Source organism: Aulonocara sp. 'chitande type north' Nkhata Bay, linkage group LG3, assembly GCF_057382095.1.
Source record: "Aulonocara sp. 'chitande type north' Nkhata Bay isolate Kocher_YH1m ecotype deep benthic linkage group LG3, A_spYH_male_GT1.1, whole genome shotgun sequence".
NCBI classification, from domain to species: domain Eukaryota; kingdom Metazoa; phylum Chordata; class Actinopteri; order Cichliformes; family Cichlidae; genus Aulonocara; species Aulonocara sp. 'chitande type north' Nkhata Bay.
Genome location: NC_141346.1, coordinates 61,259,837 through 61,275,729, shown reverse-complemented (window position 1 = coordinate 61,275,729; position 15,893 = coordinate 61,259,837). Strand labels below are relative to the sequence as shown.

The 15,893-nt window shown below is 42.4% G+C and overlaps 2 pseudogenes; one reads left to right on the top strand and one right to left on the bottom strand.

The window, feature by feature from the left end:
* Window positions 1–1,620: 1,620 nt before the first annotated feature.
* LOC147336443 (neuroligin-2-like) lies at window positions 1,621–15,418 on the top strand (annotated as a pseudogene).
* LOC147336444 (uncharacterized) lies at window positions 9,166–10,306 on the bottom strand (annotated as a pseudogene).
* Window positions 15,419–15,893: the final 475 nt, after the last annotated feature.

Here is a 15,893-nt window from a genome sequence, read left to right as displayed (position 1 = left end):
TCTACATTTCTGTGACTGTTGATCAATCACAGCAGGAATCTGAGCTCATCTCTGCACACAGAGCAGCTTCAGCTCTGGGATAAACTGCTCGCTTCACGTCCTTCTCAGCTCACAGACACTCATCCTGATATTTTCCTTTAACATTTGATGGTATAATTCATCTGAGTTTACACTTTATCTGCATAAATACAGAAAAACAGACCCAAACACCAGAAACCATCAGTTTCACGTTCAACGGGAAGTGGCTCAAACGTCACCGTTTCATAACGTCACCCTGAACTCCACTCACGGAGTTTCTGTCGCCATTGTAGTTTTTAAAGTCCCGTGATAAAGGCGGGGCTTTCTGTGAATCCGCACGCTCATTGGCTAATAGCTCGAGATTGACACATCGTTATCCAATGAGCGTGCGGGAACTTCCGACATAAAGTTGTTTCCTTTGAAAAACCAAAGTCTGATTATTTTTGCCTCCACTGACGGAGCCTGTTGTTCCCGCCACAGAGACACAGTAATGTCAGAGCGGTGTTAACACTCACCCTGCCTCAGCACAGCTCTCACTCTCCTCCTGCTCTCTCACACTAAACGGAGGCTCAGCTAAACTCACTTCCTCTCTACTTACAGGAAACCAGCGCTCAGAGGAGCCGACCGGCCTCACATTTCACCCACAGACACGAACAGCGTGGAATTATTTTATGTCATAAGAAGAAACATATTCATGTTAACACTCACCTGCCTCAGCTCCACCTTCCTCCTCCTGCTTTCACTTTCACTGCTGCTCCCTAAACACAGAGGATGCTGGGACTTGTAGTTGTTTCCTTCCGGTGCGGTCTTCCTCTTTGTTTGTTTGTGTTTGTGTTCAAGTTATTTCGATCATGTAAACATCAACAGAACACGTGAAGCCACACAGAGTTTGTATGTCGAGGTGGGTAGGAGGGTTTGAGGGTTTGGGGAGGGGTCAGAGGGAAGAGGTCTCTCAGTCTTGACAATCCACATTGATGGCATTGCATCTTTCAGCGTGTTTGTGGGTCGATTTGGATGCTCCAGGTGTGAGAGCAGCCACTCAGCCTCTGCTGCAGATGTGTGTCACAAGTTCATCTAGTAGTGAGACGGTGGCGCAAGATGGCGAGTTGAGCAGTCGCACGAATTAGGAGCTCGTTGAACTTGTCCCAGAATTTACTTTGTGTTCGTTATTGTTTCCACTCGAAAGTAGTAAAATGACTGCCCCAAGTATAGTTAAACCTGCTAAATTCAAACTCGACCTCAAAAAACAAGAAACAACATCGCCATGTGATGGAAAGGAAGACAGCAGAGAAGGAACGGATCATGACTACGTAGAAAAAACCTTGAAAAAAGAGTGGACGAGCAGCTAGCTGACCTGAGTGTGCAATGCAAGCAAGCTAGTACGATGCTAGCCAGCCTAGCCAAAGCGGTTCAGTTCAACTCGGAGGAGGTGAAAGAATGTAAACAAAAGGTTAAAGAGTTGGAGAGACGAAACGAGCAGTTGACCAAAGATAACTACGATCTCAAGGAGAGAGTGTGAGAGCAAGAAAGGTACAAAATGAGGTGGTGCCTCCGGATTAAAGGATTAGAAGAGAAAAGAGATGAAGGCGTCAGATCGCTGGTTATTGGAATTCTTGGCAAGATCGCACCTGATATGATATCAAAGCTTGAAGAATCTGTGGATGTGGTGCATAGAGTTGGGAAGAAGATTGAGAACAAGGTCCGACATATCATCATTCTGTTTGCTCTGAGACACGTGAAAGAGGAGATTTGGCGTCGCACCAAAGATTCGGCTGTCTGTAAGAACGGCGGTTTCCACTTCGCTGAGGTACTGCCGCGGGAGGACTGGGAAGAGAGGAGGCGGCTGTGGCCGCAAATTGAACAAGCCAGACGGGCTGGGAAACGGGCCTTTTTCCGGGGTCCTCATGGATACATCGAAGGACGGAGGATCATCGACGTTGAATGAAAGACTTGATGTAAGACTGTATACAGTGGAATATTATTAATGGGACAAAAGAGTTCTACTTAAAGTTAAAGGTTATTAGTCACTGAGTTGGTGACAAGTGTTACAATTTAAACTCATGTTTATATATTTTTCTTTTCTTTTTAAAAAAAAAAGTTATTTTCTTAGCATACTCTTATTATGGTTCACTCAAAAATTTCTTTTGGTTCATTAAACGTTCGGGGTTTGAAGGAAATTGTTAAGAGAAAGGCACTTTTTTTATTTTGCAAGGGGCAAAAATGTCACTGTCTGTTTTTACAAGAGACTCACTCTGTGGATGCCGATGTTACCTTTTGGGCTAATCAGTGGGGAGACAAGATTCTTTTCAGTCGTGGATCTAACAGATCTGGAGGTGTGGCGATTTGTTTTAATAAGTTCCCAGGGGAGATTATAACATATAAAGCTGATAGTGAGGGTCATTGGTCAACTGCAGCTTGAAGAGCGAAGGTATATTTCTAATTGTTACAAATCTTTATGGACATAATAACGAAGGTCAAAATAAACGTCTATTGGAAAATCTAACAAATGTTATTTCAGAGTTTAAAGTTATGTACCCCACAGATTACATCCTAGTAGGAGGAGACTGGAACATGACCTCAGATGAATGGATGGACAGATGGCCTCCTCGCTTAGGAAGGAGGCAACAGAATAACATTATTGAGAACTTTTCTAGTGATAATAATTTTACAGACATTTGGAGAAGTTTGAATCCTGGAGTTAAGAATTATTCATGGTTTAAACCTAATGGAGAAAGCAGGTCAAGAATTGATTATTGGTTAGTGAGCGATGACATTTTGAGGTGTACTTCACCATCTAAAATCTCCAAAGCACCCCTATCTGATCACTGTTTCATTGATCTTGTCTTAGAACCAACAAGGATGAAACGTAGTAGCAGGGGATATTGGAAATTTAATGCCAGCCTTTTAAATAAGGACAAGTATTGTGATAAAATTAGACATAAAATTACAGATATAAAAAATGATGACTCAGTAGTGGGTAATATACAGAAATGGGAACTTATTAAATTCAAAATCAGAGAATTCACTATAAAATTCTGCAAAGAACTGAACAGGGAAAAACGGGAATATGAAAGTAATTTACTTCGTGAAATAACTCAGTGCTGTAGTAAAGAAAAACTAAACGTGCAAGAAAAGAATAAATTGATGGAGTTACAAACTAAATTAGACGATCTTTACCTAGAGAAAGCCCAGGGTGCCTTTATAAGATCGAGAGCCAAGTGGATTGAGGCAGGTGAAAAGAACTCATCATATTTTAGTAAGCTGGAAAAGTGCAGACAGCAGAGAAATCTAATCTCAAGCTTGTTGATAAATGGGACTGAATGTAAAGATTTCAGAAAGATTGGAAAAGAAGTCTTCACTTTTTATTCCAAATTGTACTCCTCAGAATATTCAGCAGCTGATTCTGATAGTTTCTTTGATAAGATTCATAATCTCATCCCATGTATTGACAAGCCGTTCAAAGATCTGTGTGATTCAGAGCTTAAAATTGAGGAACTGGATTTGGTGGTCATGAAAATGGCATTAAACAAGTCCCCAGGGACAGATGGACTCACTACTAATTTTTATCAATTCTTCTGGAAGGACCTAAGAACTTTATTGTTTGATGCATTAAAGGAATCGATAGAGAAAAAAGAAGTGATGCCGAGCACGAAACAAGGGCTGATAACCCTGATCCCTAAATCGGGTAAGGATAAAAGAATTTTAGACAATTTAAGACCCATCACCTTACTAAACACTGACTATAAGATCCTGTCTGGAGCTGTAGCTGAGAGGCTAAAGAAAGGCATCTCAAACATTATCAGTGAAACACAATCAGGTTTTTTGAAAGGAAGACTAATTCATAACAATATTAGGCTGGTTTTGGATCTCCTTGAATACAGTGAATTAATCCAAGAGAGAGGGTACATCCTGTTCTTGGATTTTTACAAAGCATTTGACTCAGTTGAACATACGTTCATATTAAAAACTCTGCAGTCTTTTGGTTTTGGAGAGGAATTTATCAATGTTATAGAGATGCTATATAATGACATTAACAGCTCTGTTTTGCTAGAACATGGTACATGTTCAAGGTTTGAGGTTAATAGAGGGATAAGGCAGGGATGTAGCAGCTCACCACTTCTGTTCATCATGGTTGCTGAGCTGTTGTCTATTTTCATCATCATCATCATCATCAACTTTATTTATAAAGCACTTTAAAACAACCACAGCTGACACAAAGTGCTGTACATTGGAACTGTAAAATAAAATTACATGAGATATAAATAAAAAACAAATAAAAGAAGAGTGAAATCATTAATTAAATAACTACTGCATTAAAAAAGAAACTAAGTCTCACTGAGGTTAAAAGCCAAGGAATAAAAGTGGGTTTTAAGACGTGATTTAAAAGTGGACAGTGAAGGGGCCTCTCTAACATGCATGGGCAAATTATTCCATAATTTTGGAGCCACAATAGAGAAGGCCCTGTCCCCTCTGAGCTTCCTCCTGGATCTCGGTACCTCCAGGAGCAGCTGGTCAGCTGACCTGAGAGACCGACAGGGTATGTGGGGATGAAGAAGCTCAGAGAGGTAAGGCGGGGCAAGACTGTGTAGACATTTAAAAACAAACATAAGAATTTTAAAATTAACTCTAAAAGACACAGGCAGCCAGTGCAGAGAGGCCAGCACGGGGGTTATATGCTCTCTTTTTCGAGTTCCTGTTAGGAGTCGTGCAGCCGCATTTTGAACCAGCTGCAGACGTGAGAGCAATGACTGACTGACCCCCACATAAAGTGAGTTACAGTACTCCAGGCGGGAAGAAATAAAAGCATGGATCACTGTTTCAAGGTGCTGCCTCGAAAGAAAAGATTTTAGTCTTGCCAGTCGCCTTAAATGATAAAAACTGGACTTCACCACTGCTCTGATTTGGTTGTCCAATTTAAAATCACTGTCCAACTTAAAACCAAGGTCAGTAACAACAGATTTAAAATAGACTTCCAGGGATCCTAAAACAACAGAGGAGGACTCACAGGGACCACTGGGTCCAAACACCAACACTTCTGTTTTCTTTTTATTAAAATTTAAAAAGTTTCGAGCCAACCAAGCTTTAATGTCATCTAGACATGTCAAGAGAGGTTTTATGGAGATGGCATCCTTGCGTTTTAGTGTCAAATAAATTTGGCAGTCATCGGCATAACAGTGAAATGAGATCCCATGCCTTCTAAGGATAGAACCCAGAGGCAGTAGATACAGAGAAAAGAGCAGTGGCCCTAAAATTGAGCCCTGTGGGACACCACATGACAGAGGAGCAGAAGACGATTCGTAACCGAGAAGGCTGACAGAGAAAGTTCTATCTGACAAATAAGACCTAAACCAATTGAGTGCAGTGCCACCAATACCCACTACATCATGTAATCGAGAAATGAAAATATTGTGGTCTACTGTGTCAAAGGCAGCAGTTAGGTCAAGCAAGACAAGAACAACATGGTTACCAGAATCACATGCCAGAAGGATGTCATTAAAAACCCTTAGTAATGCAGATTCTGTGCTGTGAAGGGTTTTAAAACCTGACTGAAAAACCTCAAAGATTCCATTTTCATCTAGAAAATCTTTCAGTTGACTAAAAACAATTTTCTCTAAAACCTTGGAGACTAAAGGCAGCTTGGAAATAGGCCTATAGTTCGCTAAAACTGTGTGATCAAGGCCAGGTTTCTTAAGCAGTGGCTGTACTACTGCATGTTTGAAATTTGCAGGAACCACACCAGAAGACAGACTGCTGTTAATAATGTCAAGGACATACTGTTGTATACTAGGAAAAATTTCTTTAAAGAATTGTGGAGGGACAGGATCCCGTGGGGAACCTGTGGGCTTAATATGGCGAACCACATCCTCTAAAGAGGAGAGCGTCACAAGCTCAAACTGAGTGAAAACAGCAGCGCAAGGGACAGAGACAGAGGGGTCAGAGTCAGGAGCTGTGATAAGAGCCCTGATGGTGACAACCTTTTCAATAAAAAAGTTCAGAAAATCATTGCAAATCTCAGGAGAAACTTCCAAACAGACATTCAAAGGAGTATTAAGAACAGTGTCAATGGTCCTAAATAACACACGTGGGTTATGACAGTTGGAAGAAATAATATTTGCAAAATATTCCCTTTTTGCCTCTTTAACAGTGTTCTGGTAGCGATGCCAGCAGTCTTTGAGAATTTGAAATGATACATGCAGTTTATCCTTTTTCCACCTCCGTTCTGCTCGACGACATTCCCTCTTAACAGCACGACTGCTCTCATTAAACCAAGGCTCAGGTTTAGCCTTAAGCTGCCTGGTTTTTAAAGGAGCCACAGAGTCCATGATTTTTTGACAGCAAGAATTAAACCAGGAATGTAGGTCTTCTGTGTCAGAGGAATTATTTTGATTAAAAACAGTCACATTAAGGGGTTAACTGTGATGGGTGAACAGATAATAATCAGTCAGCTGGCAGATGATACCACCCTGTTTCTAAAAAATGAGGACCAGATTCCTTTAGCCTTGCAGGCGATCAACCATTTCTCCAAAGCTTCTGGCCTACAGCTGAATATTAATAAATGCAAAATTCTAGCTCTGCATGAGTGTCCCCTGCAAGCAATAAATAATATGCAGATCAAAAAAGAGGTGAAGTATCTGGGCATTGTAATTTGCAAGGATAAGACATCAACAGAAAATAAGAATATCTGTACCAATATAGAAAAGTGTAAGTCAATTTTAAACATGTGGCTGCAAAGGGACATAACTCTGTTTGGGAGAAGCTTGCTAACCAACATGGACAGTCTGTCCACACTCATCTATCCAGCCTTTTCTCTGCCCATACCTCCAAAACTAATTAAATCTATAAATACTCTTAATTTTAGGTTCATATGGAGGAACAAATGTCATTATATAAAGAAAAATGATGTGATTAAGAATTATGAAGAGGGTGGGGCTAATGCCACTGACTTTGATGTTATGAATGGTGTACTAAAATTGAAATGGTTAAGATCTTTCATTAGGAACAAAAATTCCTTTTGGAACATTATTCCCAATGTGATTTTTGGCAAAATGGGTGGAATAGACTTTTTGTTACGTTGTGACTTTGATTGCAGTTCGTTACCTGTTAAACTCTCAGCTTTCCATCAGCAGGTCCGTCTCTACTGGAAATTAATCTATAAACATAGCTTTACTCCTCACAACACCCCTATATGGAACAACAGGTATATCCGTTTGTGTAGGAAATCTGTGTACGTGGATGAATGGAGATCTAAAGGGATTTGGGCTGTAGCTCATTTTATGGATGATAATGGGGTCTTACTAAAACATGAGACGTTTTGTGAGAAATTTGATGTAAGATGTACTGCTAAGAGATATAAATCCCCAGTGAAAGCCATCCCAGTCCCTTTGAGATCAATGATAAAAGAAGATATTGTGCACTCTAAAATTTCTCCTGGACTGAGGCAGCTCTGCATAGCTGGAGTTGAATTTGGTGACAGCAGGTTTACAAACAAAGTGATCAGGAATATTTTGATAAATGAAATTTGCCCTAATCCGGTTAAAAGAAATTATATCCTGAAAGAATTTGAGACCATGGAGGTTAAGGCGATAAGACAAAAGTCTACAGGGAGAGCAGAATTATTAGGCAAATGAGTGTTTTGTCCACATCATCCTCTTCATGCATGTTGTCTTACTCCAAGCTGTATAGGCTCGAAAGCCTACTACCAATTAAGCATATTAGGTGATGTGCATCTCTGTAATGAGAAGGGGTGTGGTCTAATGACATCAACACCCTATATCAGGTGTGCATAATTATTAGGCAACGTCCTTTCCTTTGGCAAAATGGGTCAAAAGAAGGACTTGACAGGCTCAGAAAAGTCAAAAATAGTGAGATATCTTGCAGAGGGATGCAGCAGTCTCAAAATTGCAAAGCTTCTGAAGCGTGATCATCGAACAATCAAGCGTTTCATTCAAAATAGTCAACAGGGTCGCAAGAAGCGTGTGGAAAAACCAAGGCGCAAAATAACTGCCCATGAACTGAGAAAAGTCAAGCGTGCAGCTGCCAGGATGCCAGCATAGGAAAATTGGGTTGAACAGTGAGACTGCATTTGTGGGGTTTAGAAACATCCAGAGCATCGCAACAGAAAGGTAAATTAGTTGAATGAGTGGGGACAGAAAAAAAAGAAAAACTCAAGTTTCCTGTCTGAGACATGAGTGAAGTTTGCATTGAGAGAAATATATCTGTGACTGTGTGAGAAGAACTGTTTGGTAAAATATATGATAGCAGCCGCAGGACAATTAAATAAAGTCTGTGACTAAGTGCAGTCGTGCAGATTTGGAGAAGAAGTTTATAATTTAGTGATGACACATTGTTATAAAGTGTTTAGAAAGGGCTTAATGGGAATATTACTGTTGGGCAAACTGCGGCTTTAACAAGATTTTCTGTGTATTTAGCAGGTGAAACTCTGTCAGCTGACTTCAGACTGTCAGGAAGCTGAAGAACCTGAGGCCAACCACTGAAACATGATGTGGGCAAAATGAACAGAGGGAGGGATTTTAAAGGTGAACATTTAGGACTTACTGCAAATGTTACTATGTCAAAGTTACTGTGACTCAAACAGAGGAAATTCTGATTTTCTTATTTCCACACCCAGCATGTTTTGGGTGTTATATGCTATTAAATACTTTTAAATAAATTAAAAAGTATTTAATAGCATATAACACCCAAAATATGCTTCGGTTCACATTTAACTCCAGAAAATCATCAATCAAAACATGGATATTACCTGACCACAGATTCGTGGTGACGTCACTGCTCTTTTAACTGTTCGGTGTCTTTGTTTGTTTGCTGGTTGTAGAAATGGTTTATATGAGCTTTGAGCTGAGAGTCAGAGGTTTCTGTGGACACTGCTCATGTCGGCACTTATATTTCTGACCTTTTCTTATAACCGATTAAACATGATCTCCTCCCTTTTGCCCCCATTTTTGGTGGTGTAGGTACAAATGATCAGGCATGACATTCTCATAATAAATAAGATACTGCAAATAATTATTTCTGCATTTGTGCGATTGAAGTGAATTGAAAATGTGTATGAAATGACACTGTTTTAAAGATTTGGCCTAAATAACCTCCGGCAGAACCAGGCTCAGGAGGGGACAGTCAACGGCCGGGACTGGTTGGGGGGGTTAACAGAGGTGGAGCAAGACGAGGCTACATCAGGTGAGGAAGCAGTAGCGTCTCTCCTCCGGAACAAGTGGAACCATTTTCTCTTTTTTTTCATGCACTTTTCCACGAGCGCTTTTTTCTCCAGGATGAGATTTCTCAGCTCATCGATGGTTTCTGCGTTTTGTTCTTCAAGTTTCTCACATCTTTGTTCCACCTCTTCCAATGTTGCTTGTTGTTCTTCAAGCTTGTCTTTGAGTTGTTTGGATGTTGCCTCCTGTATCAGCTTGTCCTTGTGCATGTCTGCATTTCTCTGTTGGACCTCTTTGTGCTTGTCTTCTAACTGCTCGTTTCTTTTCTGGATTTCTTGGAGCGTGAGCTGCAGGTCTTCATGTATTTTGTCTTCTTGTTGTTTTTGCGCCTGCATTTGAGTGTTTTCACGCTTCAAGTTATTGAATTCCACCAAAATCCCCTTAACGAGCTCGGAGTTGTTTCTCGCTATCTGATCGATCCTTCTCTGCATCTGTGAGCAGCGTTTCTCCAGTTTGTCCTTTTCTTCTTCCACTTTAGTTGCTTTGTCCTCCAGCTGATTACAAAACTCTTGCAGTTTTAGATTTTTAGACTCAAAGTCCTGGACGACACGTTTTCCTTCTTTCAGTCTTTCTTGCTGTTGCTCTTTCTGTTGAAGAAGGTCTTTATTTTGGCGCAGTGTTTCATCCAGGCTTTCTTTCAGCATGCGGTATTTTTCCTGCATGCTCTTCAGTTCGTGCTGCATGTCTCGTTGCTTTTTGTCCTGCTCTTCCTTCTGTTGGAGGAATTCTTTCTTTTCTTCCACAGCTTCATGTAGCTGTCTTTGGAGGAGCCGATTTTTTCGGTCCATGTATTGGAGATCCCGTTGTATCTTATCAGTCATCGTTTTCTTGTCTTGGAGCTGGTTGGTCATTTCTTTTAGTTCTGCACTCTTTTGCCTGTTTTCTTTAATGAGGTGCACAATCTGCTCTCGGGTCTGAGCAAACTTGATTCCCCAGCCCTCATTAATAATTTTTAAGTCCGGCTGGCGCTGTTGTCTTTCTTCCAGCTCTTTATTCTGGGCTTCCATTCGTCTACATTTGTCCTCCAGTTGAAGTTTCTCTTCTTCAATTTGTTGCATTTTTTTCTGGAGAAGGTAGTTTTCCTTCCTACTCTCCTCTAACGCCCTTTGGAAGGATGAGGAGCCATTTGGGGAAATTGGCCGGCCACGCCAGGAAGGAGAGGCGGCGTAATCTTTTTGAATTGGTTGTTTTTTCCTTGGAAACATGTTGGAGTTTCTATACGATGACTTTGAAGAGCTTGTGGTGAACGTTTTGTAGGCTGCAAACACAGCTGCTGCTGAAACGAACTAAAACTTGCTGTTTCTCACCCCTACTTAAGGAAAAACATCAAAGGACTTAAGATTCTTAAGATCTATGACATCATCACTCCCTAAGCCAATGAGATTGTCACAAGACATTTTGGAATGGGGTATTTTTTTAAACTGTTTTCAAACTTAACTTAAAATTTCAGTGTTTCCTGGTTGTGGACTATTGGTTAGTCCAGCCGATTAAGAAATTAATTGTCACAAACATCCCTAATATTATATAACAGACGACAGAAAACAAGACAGTTTTTTTTCTACTCAATAGAGGTATAATAAGTTTTTTTTAATTATCCTACTTTTTAGAAAAGAGAACATTTATTAAAGATTATGTATTTAATTAAAAAACTCTGTTCATCTAAAGCAGGGGTCAGCAACCTTTAAGACCCAAAGAGCCAAAGAGCCATAATTGGCCTATCTGGGGTTGAAAGGCTCGATAAATGCACGGCGTTTCGCCGGGTACACCGGCTTCCGCGAGTGTGACGCTTATTTTGAGCGATGAAAAAATAAGAAAATATAATTTTATTTGTATATTGCAAAATCACAATAATCTTCCAATTTAGAACTACAAGTTTAAAAAAGAACTAACATAAATAAAATACACTTCAGCTAATTTATTTTCACAAACCACGCGGAGCCGCACTATAAGGACTAAAGAGCCGCAGGTTGCCGACCCCTGATCTAAAGGGTTTAACAAAAAGGGGGAGCTTCCTGCTGGAAATTGAAATGTCCCCATGTCCCCACTGGGCGATCGTGGCTCAAGAGTTAGGAGTTCGCCTTGTAATCGAGCCCCGGCTTGGACAGTCTCGGTCGTTGTGTCCTTGGGCAAGACACTTCACCCGGCAAGACACTTCACCCGTTGCCAACTGGTGGTGGTCAGAGGGCCTGGTGGCGCCCCAGGGTGGCTGTAGCTACATCACCAGTGTGTGAATGTGTGCGTGAATGGGTGGATGACTGAACGTGGGTGCTTAACTAGTTAAAAGAAACAAACAAACATCTGTCTCTTATTTTTTATGTCACACAGGAAAGAAGCTTCAATGTCTGATGAGAAGACATTAATTTGTTGGTGTTTGTGGTGTTTGGTGCAGTTTTCTTGTTCTCTGGCTTGTTGTTTATTTACAGTGGAGATGAAGATCTCTAACAAGTTGATTTGTTCACATTTGCACATCTTAATTTTTAAGAGGAATGTGTTTTTTTGAGTTTGTACACTATATGCATGTAAGGCAACCGTTTCCTTTTTCTGTATTTTTGTGTGCTGCTCTTTTAACAAAAGGGGAACAAAAGACATTTAAATCGACCTCAGATGATTTGTTTAAATTTTTACAAGGTCTTACTGAGGTGATGCAAAGTGAAACATGCTTCTTTTTTGGTAATGTGCTGGAAAAGCTTGAAAATTGACCTTGAATGTGCTTAAAAAGTGCTTGAATTTGACCCTAAAAATGTGTATGAACCCTGCATATATTGCAGTATTTACAGTTTATAGTAGGAATTTCATGGCAACAGCTAATCTTTATTTTGTTTACTGGGAAATGAAATGCTGCCAATTCACAAAGCTGTGCTTCAGCTGCACTTCCTGTTGTAGACTTGTGATGCACACAGGCTCTGTTCCAGCACTCAGCATGTTCTTCCTTATTTGCTCCACCAGGGGGAGCTCCTAAACTATGACATCTTGATAGGAGTGAACCAGGGAGAGGGGCTGAAGTTTGTGGACGACAGTGAGGACAACGACGGCATCTCAGCTGCGGCGTTCGACTACACCATCTCCAACTTTGTTGACAACCTCTACGGCTACCCAGAGGGTGAGGACGCCACCTCTGTACACTGCCACTTTTTCAATTATTCCATTTTACAGCCTCCTCTCACTTAACTGCATTTTGCAGCATCATCAGGTTTTGTCTCATTAGGAGCCGCGTTTGTTGATTTGTTTGTTTTTTTCTGTTTGCTGTATTCATTAAAATAAACGGATAATCGTCAAAATGACAAATGTGGACAATTATCAAAGCTTACATTACAATTCTGACAGCTTGAGTTCACATGAATTTTCAAAAGAATATAAAAAGCTGTGAAAGTGCTTTAAGCGTTTAAAACATGCGAGTAAAGAATGGAATCAGTAACATGTGAGCCCAGTGAAGTGCATCAAACAAGACAAGCGTGCTAAAGAGAGCCACTCATCCACATCACGGCGTGTCTGCGCCTTAACCTTTGAGGCTCTGTGGGCAGTAATGCTATCATCCCCCAGGTAGTGGGCTCCCAATCTCAGTGTCGGTGTTTCTGACAGATCGGCCTGCGAACCCCTCACAGCCGGACCACAGTCACAGTACAGACATGTTTGGATAATGCAGTCATGCTTCCTCTCTGCTGCCTGTCACTCCTTCTGTTATCAGAAAGACTTTTTTTTCCTCTCTAGATTTCTCACTCGCTTCCTGTTTACGGACCACCAGTGGGTGGCACCAGCTGTGGCCACTGCCAAACTCCATGCTGAGTTTCAGTCCCCAGTTTACTTTTACACGTTCTACCACCACTGCCACACCGAGACGCGGCCCGAGTGCCGACGCCGTGCACGGAGACGAGATACCTTACGTGTTCGGCGTACCGATGATCGGTGCCACGGACCTGCTCCCGTGCAACTTCTCCAAGAACGATGTGATGCTGAGCACTGTGGTCATGACTTACTGGACTAACTTCGCAAAGACTGGGTAGGCCTCATGTCACAGTAGTGTAAACTGTACACGTTACTGTATGTTCACTGATAGCCTTCTAGTCATCTTGAATACTTGAATCTAGGTTGCTAGTTTAATTCCCGTGTGGCTTTGAAGAATTGAACATACTGGTTCACCAAAAGCATCCAGATCCCAGAGCAGCCGGTTGGTCTTAGATAGTTTAAAGGTTGCACAGAGAATGGGCCTCCTGTCTGTATTCAGTGTATTGATTCCACATGTTACTTATAATGGAGACTGAATATAACTTTGAACTGAAACGTTTAACCTTTATGCTCCACCAGGGACCCCAACCTGCCCGTCCCTCAGGACACCAAGTTCATTCATACCAAGCCCAACCGCTTCGAGGAGGTCATCTGGACCAAGTTCAACTGGAAGGACAAGCAGTACCTTCACATCGGTTTGAAACCTCGTGTCAGAGACAACTACAGAGCTAACAAAGTGGCCTTTTGGCTGGAATTAGTCCCTCATCTTCACAGCCTGCACGACGTGCTCTTTCCCACCACTACGCGCTCCCCCGCAGGCCGTGACCCCGGCACCATGAGGCCCAGAAACAACGTTCCTCGAACCACTCGTCATCCTTACCCTACCTTCCCATCAGATCCTGAGCCCGAGGGCTCAGAGCGCCCGCCCCAGGACCTCTTTCCCGGAGACACCCGCGACTACTCCACCGAACTGAGCGTGACAGTTGCAGTTGGAGCGTCGCTCTTCTTCCTCAACATCCTGGCCTTCGCCGCCCTTTACTACAAGCGTGACAAGCAGCACGAGATGCGCCGGCACCGGCTGTCCCCTCAGCGGGGCGGCCCCGCCAACGACCTGGCTCACAGCCAGGAGGAGGAGATCATGTCCCTGCAGATGAAGGACTGGGAGCACGACGCTCACCACGACATGGAGCCCCTGCGACCCCACGACATCCTGCGGCCCGCCTGCCCTCCCGACTACACCCTGGCGCTGCGCCGCGCCCCCGACAACATGCCGCTGATGACGCCATACACCATCACCGTGATCCCCAGCACCATCACCAGCATGCAGCCTCTTCACGCCTTCAACACATTCCCCTCCACCGGCCACAACAACACCCTGCCCCACCCCCACTCCACCACCAGGGTATAGTAGGGACAGGCCCGACACAGCGCCACCTAGGGACCAGGAACACTGGCTCTGCTACCGCTCTGGAAGGGAGGCCTCTAGACGTGGGCCTTCGTTCTGTCCTCTTATTCTCTTCTTTCTCCAAAAGCAACTACACCTGCTGCGTCATGTGCTGTGAAACTTGGCAGCTCCCTCCACTGGTGGCATGTGGAGGTGCAACTGAAGTGTCCAGCAGCAGATGAGCAGTTTGGGGTGGGTGACTCAGATCTTTCAAAGATACTGTTTTCAAAGACGGTCTGCTGTTTCCAGGCTCAAGACCTCCAACATTTGTCAAAGGGACGAATGCTCTCTCGCTCCTCGCTGTTTTCTCTTTTTTACGTTGGCGTCATCTCTTTTTCCATCTCCTGTGTGTTATGTGCACATTATGCTTCTCTTTTCTACATCCGTGTTTTATTACTGCTCTCTTCCTCTCATTTGACACGCCTCCCTCCTGCTCTTCTCTAAAAATTCCCGATCTGCTGAGCAGTCTGGAGGCGGGAGGCGTACACTAAACATATAACTATGAAAACACTGATATCTTTCATTCTACCAGCATTTTTAGGTGCCAAGTAAGTACTGCTGTGTTTCATTTCTCATCGAGGGAGAAGAAAAACGAAAGAAAAATAGAGTTTCGCTATTTACCGTCAACTAACAGAGTTCTGTCATGTTCTCATGACAAAGTGCCAAACTGGCCTCAGTCGTGATTTTCTTTCTTCCATCTTCTCTCTTTTTGTTGTTTTGTTTGAAGCATTTGTTAAATTGTTGTTTTTTATTGTGTGGAAAGAATTTTTCTGAAAATATAGATATAGAGAAATGATATTATATATAGTTCTATATAAAATGTGTACAAAGGAGAAAGTATATAAAAGGGTTTTCTCAGTGGGGGATCTATGCATGAATTATTTTTAAAGACGCGGGGAAAAGGACACTGTACCTGTCGATGCACGTTTCCCAAAATCTAAACGAGTCATATCGCTCCATGTTTGCTACTTTTGGTTTTTGGTTTTCTCCCGCAGAGTAAGAGCATCGCAAGAGCATCGCAGGAGCATCGCAGGAGCATCGCAGGAGCATCGCAGGAGCATCGCAGGAGCTCCTGAAGTCAAACGACGCCTCCCAGCACTCATTTATTAAAACGGAGTCGATGCCAAAAGTCTTAAACGTTAGAATCAAAGCAACAGCTGTGAACTCAGTCATGGTGTCATGTGCAGCCTCCGTCTTACTGTCACTACTTTTTCATTTTAGGGTACGTGAGGTAAAGCGTCCGTCGATGTAGCTTGATTGTACAAAATTATTTTTCTACGTTATTAACAAAACAGAGCAGAGACTGATGCTGCTCCTGTCTGACCCCCTTATGTCTGCCACATGTGTATTCTGACTTCATATCATCACTGCTCCCTCCCTCCTCCTCTCTCCATCCTACACCGCCTTTGTTATTTAACACCGACCCCCCCCAAACTGATAATCAGACAAATTCCCAAACAGCTGACTTCACTGTGTCG